We start from the raw sequence: 7,584 nt of genomic DNA, 5'->3' as shown, positions 1-7,584 counted from the left end.
TAAAGGTTGAACATGAATGACTCTGTGTTGATAAACCTTATGAAAGAACCTATTTGATTTCCTGTGTTTGTAGGTGGTGGTTTTTACATTCCTATCTATGCTACATGTGCTTGTTACTGTAGTTGATAGTATTGTCTATATGTGTGAGACTAGGAAAGATGTAACGAAGCTAATGAAATGAATCCTGAGATCAATTGTATGAAATGAACCTGTTACTTAACAGTGCAAGTATGTGAAATATCCATTGGAGATTGTGAATGTGATTGTGATTGTGGTTGATATATATATATATATATATAGACATATATCTATAACGATCGGGTGTCATGTTCTAACACATATATTTATAGGAATCGAATTTCATGTTTCAACACATATATTTATAGGGATCGGGTATCACATTCTGACATATATATTTATAGAAATCGAGTGTCACATTCTGACACATATATTTATAAGGATCGAGAATCACTTTCCAACACATATAGGGATCGGATGTCATATTCCAACATATATATTTATAGGGATCAGGTGTCACATTATGACATGTATACACATAGATTTGGTACGGTCTCATGAGAGGACCATTTATGCACTATGGTTTCTTGAAGAGAACGAACCAACTATTGTGTGACTGTGATTAAATGTGATTTTATGGGGGAGGACTGTGGTAAAAGAAATTAGCACTACCTAAATGACTAGACCCATCTTATGTAATAATTAAGGTGAGAGGGCTATTGTTGACTGTTGTATAGAGATTGACCCTAGAAATTGAGCGATGCTTAAGGAAAGGTAATAGTAGTGCGATCCCTGCATATACTTAATTTTATCATATTGTGGTGTTTAAATGTGTTTAGGATTTCTAGTATGCAAGGTATCAGTGAGAACTAGAGGGGTTGATATAGGAGATGAGTGACTAGACTAGACCTTGGGAAGAGATAGTTCAGTCTGGGTCGGTTACTAATCTTGTTATGTTAGACCATTTGGCGAAAGGACTAGGTTGCGGTAGTGAAAACTTGTATAAAGTATGGTAGCCGGTCTAGGACTTGATTTGTACTGGAGTTGGAAGCGGACCAAAAAGAAGAGATTAGTGTTAGTCTCAAATGGTGTGGATGAGGAAAGTGGGGATGATAGAATTTCATATTTAAATATTGAGCGGTGTAGTTTTCTTAAGTGCATGCTTCTCTTGTTAATTATTGTATATTATGTAGTTGGTATCGAGTTGACTGATGATGCCTACCAGTATGTGTTGTTTGTACTAATACTACTCTTGACATGCCACTTGACGTAGTCTGGTTGTAGGGTCAGTGATGTTTCTTAAGTGAAGACGAAGATGATTCTCCACTAGCTTCTACTTTTCCTTCCTTATGATGGGAGTTGTGTTTTGTTCGTATTTATAAACTGTACTCTTACATGCTCTTATACCTATTTAGACTAGTTCATTGGAAGGCATTTTTAGTGTTTGCTCACAACTATTTTATTTAATAAAGGGATTTCTTATATTTTCATAAATTCCCTTGGCTTGATTTTAAAATTGGTGTAAAGGTTCTCCTAACTAGGTGTTAGAGTAGATCTCGCAAAGTTGGTGGTTTGGATCATGACATAAAGACAACATAAAGACACTTTAAATCTAGAATCTTCAGTTGTCTTCTTTGTGTCTTCATTGCAGACACCAGCGAAGACTCTGACGAGACCTTTCATAGAAACGGCGATGACAAAAGAACGAGGAGCTTGAGGACATCCACCTAGGAACTTAATCTCTCATAAGTGCCATGGATTCATCCTCTTTGAATACTTCTTCAGCTCCAAGGTGAAGATCGATTATTGTTAAATGTAAGGTCCCGACCCAAGTTTAATCTCTTGAATCAACTTTTTGTTATAAATATTGACCCATTTCCATATCTTGAGATGGTTGAGCTCCAAAGAACTAATACCACTGCCTCAGACCCATGGATCTGGAATAACATCAATCATCAAGGTCAGACCATGTACAATCAATTTTAGATTCTTCCCTAGTCAAAACAAAGTGTGATATCCCTTTTCCAATATATCTATGATTTGAACTTTGCATCTTAAAATACATAGCCTTTTTATCCATCTTTCCTCTCGAAATTAGAGATATATGTTGCCTTTTTATGTTCAAGTTCATACTGTTAGCTTTCATTCATGACATTGTTGTTCAAGTTGTTGTTTTTCACCTTTTTTGTCCTAAGATTTGGTATGCTTTGCTTGTCCGTTTGTAAAATTGTTTTAGCATTCCCTGGTAACTCCAGAGAGTTAGAATACTGAATGGAATGTGCACTTGAAAAACTAGAAACTAGGTTAGTTAAAAAATAAGTCAATTTATTCCCTTCTCTGTAGGTATGCACTATAGACACTTCTCTGTTCTCCAACTCTCTTTTAATAGCTCTGATATCCCCTAAAATAACCTATGGTATCTCCTATAAACCATTTAATATCTTTTTCATTATGAGAGAGCTCCACAATTAGAGGGACATGGTTGTGACTCAAACAATAATCTAAGCCATCTTTAAATGCCTTCACCTCAGCCTCAACTGTAGAACATAACTCAAACCTCCTTGCTTTTACTGCAATAAGATCTCCCCTATCATTTCTCATATAAAAAGGATATAGAGCTGATATTTAAATTAACTTTAGAGGAGCCATCTGTGTTGCATTTGAAAATTTTAGGATCTGGGCATGCCCACCTCACAATATTGGTACCAATTAAAGGTGTATAAGCTTTAATAAACTATACTATAAGTGGCCAGGTGTTGGACATTCCTGTGAGCCAAGGATACATGTATCTAGCCATCAGGTAAATATTTCTATCAACCTCCATCACCATAGAATGTTTAGACATATTTCCCCCATGTTTTATCATATTTCTCCTCTTCCATAATTGCCAAATAATGAATGTAGGGACTACCTTGTAAAGTGGTCTAAGTTTAGCCACACATTCCTCATTCTACTACCTATATAGGGTTTGCCTTAGTTGATCAAAAGGACATTGTAAGTCAGTTGTCCCCGCAAACCACCTTCACAGGAAATTAGCATTAGGAAAAAAGAAGAATAAATGATTAAATTATTCTTGAGCATTATTTCCACAACAACAACATAGCATTCAATCAATTATTATGTTTTTTATCAGAACTTTCCCTATAGGGATTCTCTGTAGCCAAATTCTCCACAATTGAAAAGAAACTTTGAAAGGTATTCCATTTTTTCAAATGTTCATTATACCTTCTTGATGCTCTTTTCTATTTTTAAAAATATCCTAAGTAGACCCTACAATAAACTTTCCTTTAGAATTAGGCATCCACCATGGCATATCTCTCTCTTCAGATACTTGATAATCACCCAAAACCTTAAGTACATGATCACATACCTCACCATTGAACAATCCAAGCATCATATTTTCTTTCCACATTCCATTAAGAGTACTTTGATTCACCTCATCCAGAGTAGGATCATTACTCTGATTGATAGGAACTATATAATATAAAGCATCCAATTAGGACCAGTTATCAAACCACATACTAGCCTGTCCACACCTAGGTTCTCACCAAATCTTCTGATCAATACTATCCCTGGCCTGCAATATCTTTTTCCAGGCTTGTGAGCCTCCTCTTCTTTTAATAACTTGAGGTCTATATCTCTTGCAATATTTTTTCTACATGAAATTGGATCACAAGGTATTCTTTTTCCTAAAGTTACACCACAACTTAACAAATAAAGCCTTAGACACATCAATTAAGAACCTAAAACTAAGGCAACCTTCCTCCTTAGGTAAACAGATATCCTCCAAAGTCATCCAATGTTTTGCCATCCCTTCCTCTTTAAAGTTCCATAAGAATTTTGCAAATATGAATATCTTTAATCATACAGGAAGAAGGAACAAGAACTGAGAGAAAATAGATAGAATGCTCTAATACATGAGAGATTATAATAGCTTTGCCTGTAAAGGATAATAACTTACCTTTCCACAATTGTTGTTTGATTTGAATATTCTTTACCAGCTCGTTGAAATAAATCTTCTTCTTCTTTGCATGAACTATTGGGAACCCTAAGTACATCACTGGAAAATGACCTTTAGCTAATCCAGTAGCTTCCTCAACCACCTGTACATGAGCATTTGCAGCCTTGCTATACATATAAAAAAACTTTTTTCCATATTAATCATTTGTCCTAATAGACATTCATATTCTTTTAAAACCCTCATGATCAGAAGTAAAGATTGCCTTTCGGCTGTAGCAAAAATAATGGTGTCATATGTATAAGCAAGATGATTTAAATTCTCACTCCACTTAGGCATCTCAAAGCTTTTAAAATCAGATTTAGAGACTAACTGATTTAAAGCTCTAAATAACACTTTAGCTGCTAAGATGAAAAGAGCAGAGGACAAGGGATCACCTTATTTGATCCCTCTAGTGGAATGAAAGAATCCATGGGATTGACCATTGATGAGAATTTAGTACCAATTATTAGCTACTATTCTCCAAATCATATGCATCACACTTGCATTAAAACCCATTTTTTCGAATACATTCACCAATAATCTCCATTTTACTCTGTCATATGCTTTGGCCATGTCTATTTTAATTACAACATTAGAAGGTTTTCCTCTCTTTCTAATATTAGTGATAATTTCTTGAGTTAGAAGAATATTTTTAGAGATTTTCCTGCCTTTTACAAACCCTGACAGATTCTGAGAAATCACTCTAGGTAATATACCTTCCAACCTATCATGTAAAGTCCTGGAGATCACCATATTAATGAAGTTATTCAACCTAATTGGTCATAAGCCTGAAAAGGTTTGAACATGGCTTTTTTTAGGAATTAGAATCAGATTAGTATGAGTGACGGACTTGGGTAAGGAATTAACCTAAAAGAAATCCTGAACAACTCCAATTAGATCAACTCTAATAATATCCCAATAAGATTGATAGATATGACTTGTGAAACCATTAGGTCCACAAGCACTATTCCTATTTAGTTTAAACACAACTCTCTTTATCTCTTCTGCATCAGGCATACCCTTTAAATAAGTATTTTTTTAGCAGTTACCTGAGGATGACTATGATGTAATAGAGTGAGCTCAAAATTAGTTTCAGTCTCAGTAAACTAGTTTGGATAAAAGCTCAGAGCCTCACTAGCAATATCTTCGTTAGTTTCAACCCAACTCCCATCAGGTTTTAGAATTCTGCTAATAGATAATCTCTTCTTTCTTCCCTTTATTAACTAGTAAAAAACTTTGTATTCTTATCTCCCTCTAAAAATCACTAAATAGTAGCCTTTTGCCTCCAAACTTCCTCTTCATACTGAAGGTATAATTTATATTCAGCTTGAACTTGCTGAAGCATATACCTACAAGCTGTTAAAGGTGGTTGTTCCAATAGATCCTTCTTTATCCTCATGATTTCCTCTCTAATCAGCAATTGGTTGAATATATCCCCAAATTTATCTCTGCTACACTTAGATAATGCTATTTAGTCTTTTTTTGACTCAACTTTCATTGAATAAATATAATCACTAGGTAATCAACATTAGTTTCTTTAATCACATATTTAAAATCTTCTCTTCTAGTCCAAAATTTTAAAAACCTATTTTTAAAGGTTTTGCGATCTTTTTAATATGACCCCACAAGTTAAAAGAATTGAGCATGGTTAGAACCAGTCCTGAAAAGGTGTTGAATCTCCATGTTGCCCACCAACTCCTGCAGTGCATGATTGAAAATAACTCTATCAAAAATACACTCCTGATCAGCTCTTTCATTCCACTAAGTAAAAGGGCTGCCAGAGAAATTAATATCATACAATTCACAAGAGTTAATACCAAAAAATAAAGTCTTCATACTTTTGAGAATACTCTGGAAGCCCACCTATTTTCTCTTCATCCCCCATAATAATATTAAAGTCACCTACAAATAATCATGGCATGGAAAAAAATATGATTAATGGAATATAAGTCATCCCATAGTTCTAACCTTTCCTCGGCAAAACATTTAGCATAAATTATAGTTATAAGAAGTTGTTTGCCATCTTCAACAGTCAACTGTAGGGAAATCTATTGATCAGTGTCTGAAAGCACTCCCACTTGAATGTGATCGTTATCCATATTTGGTCATTAGCATTATAGTTAACATAATTCATTCCCAATCTTCTTTTGAAATTTTGAATCTGCCTAGAGTCTTGAAAAGGCTTTAACTAGGCTCATGATGTCTGTTTAATATTTGAACTATATGAAAAGCATTTTGAGTTCTCATAGATCTTATTTCAAAATAAAACTTTAATAGTCATATAAAAGATGTCTTCACTACCTCTTGGATTGTATCCTTATAGGCTTAGAATTTATGTCCCTCTTCCCTTTACCTTTTGTGGACCTTGATACAGCTTAGAATCTGTGTTGCATTTATTTCACTTTCTGCTTCTTCTCTATCTTCCTGGAAACCATGTGCACCATTACTGTCCTGATTTGTTAACTACATATCTTTATTTATTTGATGTGTAACGAAAACATGTAATTTTTCCATAGGAGGTGATTTTTGTCCTCCTTTACTGCTTTTCACTATCTTTGAGGATTCTAATTTTTCAATAGTTAACTCACCTAGGTTTTCCCCATTGTTCGGTGGGTATTTCTCTATAAGTGTCTCTTCATAAATTATTTAAAGTGGAATCTGATACTCAGCTTCTGTTAATAAAAGGTTAAGATCTGCATTCTTACTTTCAATCATCACAAGTGTTGTGTCAAGCTCCATAGCGTTTTCATTAATTTCTTTATTTAAATTTGCATAATTCTCTGTTTCCACCTTGTATGTAGATGCTGGCTTGATCTGGATTTCCTTCTCATTATCAACTACTTCTCTTGGTTGCTGCTAATATAGGGTTTCACTAGTCTTAGCCTGATCAGATTTCTCACCTCTTGTTTTATTATGTATTGTACTAATTGTTCCTTCTTTATTGATGTTACTGCATGTTGATCCATTACCCTTCCCTTGATAGTTACCAAATTCTTGTGATATCCACTCCTTTGTGGAGGAGTGGTGCTGACACCCTTCCCTCATCGACTCAAGTATGATAGAACCCTTCATTGTGTTAGTATATTTCTTTTCCTCCTCCACCTTTTTATTGTGTGATATTGTTTTATGAGTTCCCCCTTATTCTATTTATAATATTAATGAGCCTACATAAAAATCATAAGTATTTACATTAAGAAAAATAAATATTATATACAATATAAACGATATTGCATAAATGGAATATTGAAAATGTCAAGGACAAAATAGATATTGTATAAGATAAAGAGCAGAGAATGTCTATTAGTCATAATTAAAGGAGTTTTGTTTTTATACAAAGTTGATGGATAAATGATTTTCACCCATTATACTAGAGATATGACTAGACTACAATAAAACTTGATTCCAACCACCACTGACCACACATATACTCTCAAACAATTTCTTCTTCATACTTCAGAAGATGGACGCGGAAGTAATTTTTTAGTTATTTTTTTTATTAACCACCCAATGTCCAGAAAATGCAAGTATCTATACATGGTAAATTATACGTAACAAAGTGTTTATTG

At 34.1% G+C, this 7,584-nt stretch overlaps 1 long non-coding RNA gene across 1 annotated transcript; it reads left to right on the top strand.

The window, feature by feature from the left end:
* Window positions 1–1,627: 1,627 nt before the first annotated feature.
* Window positions 1,628–7,113, top strand: LOC129884987 (uncharacterized). Its single transcript, XR_008766014.1, has 3 exons — window positions 1,628–1,833; window positions 1,909–1,978; window positions 6,820–7,113. It is a non-coding gene; the product is annotated as an uncharacterized LOC129884987 (long non-coding RNA).
* Window positions 7,114–7,584: the final 471 nt, after the last annotated feature.

Source organism: Solanum dulcamara, chromosome 4 (assembly GCF_947179165.1).
Source record: "Solanum dulcamara chromosome 4, daSolDulc1.2, whole genome shotgun sequence".
NCBI lineage: Eukaryota > Viridiplantae > Streptophyta > Magnoliopsida > Solanales > Solanaceae > Solanum > Solanum dulcamara.
Note: the sequence above shows the minus strand (reverse complement) of the source record. Positions and strands in the feature narration are given on the sequence as shown.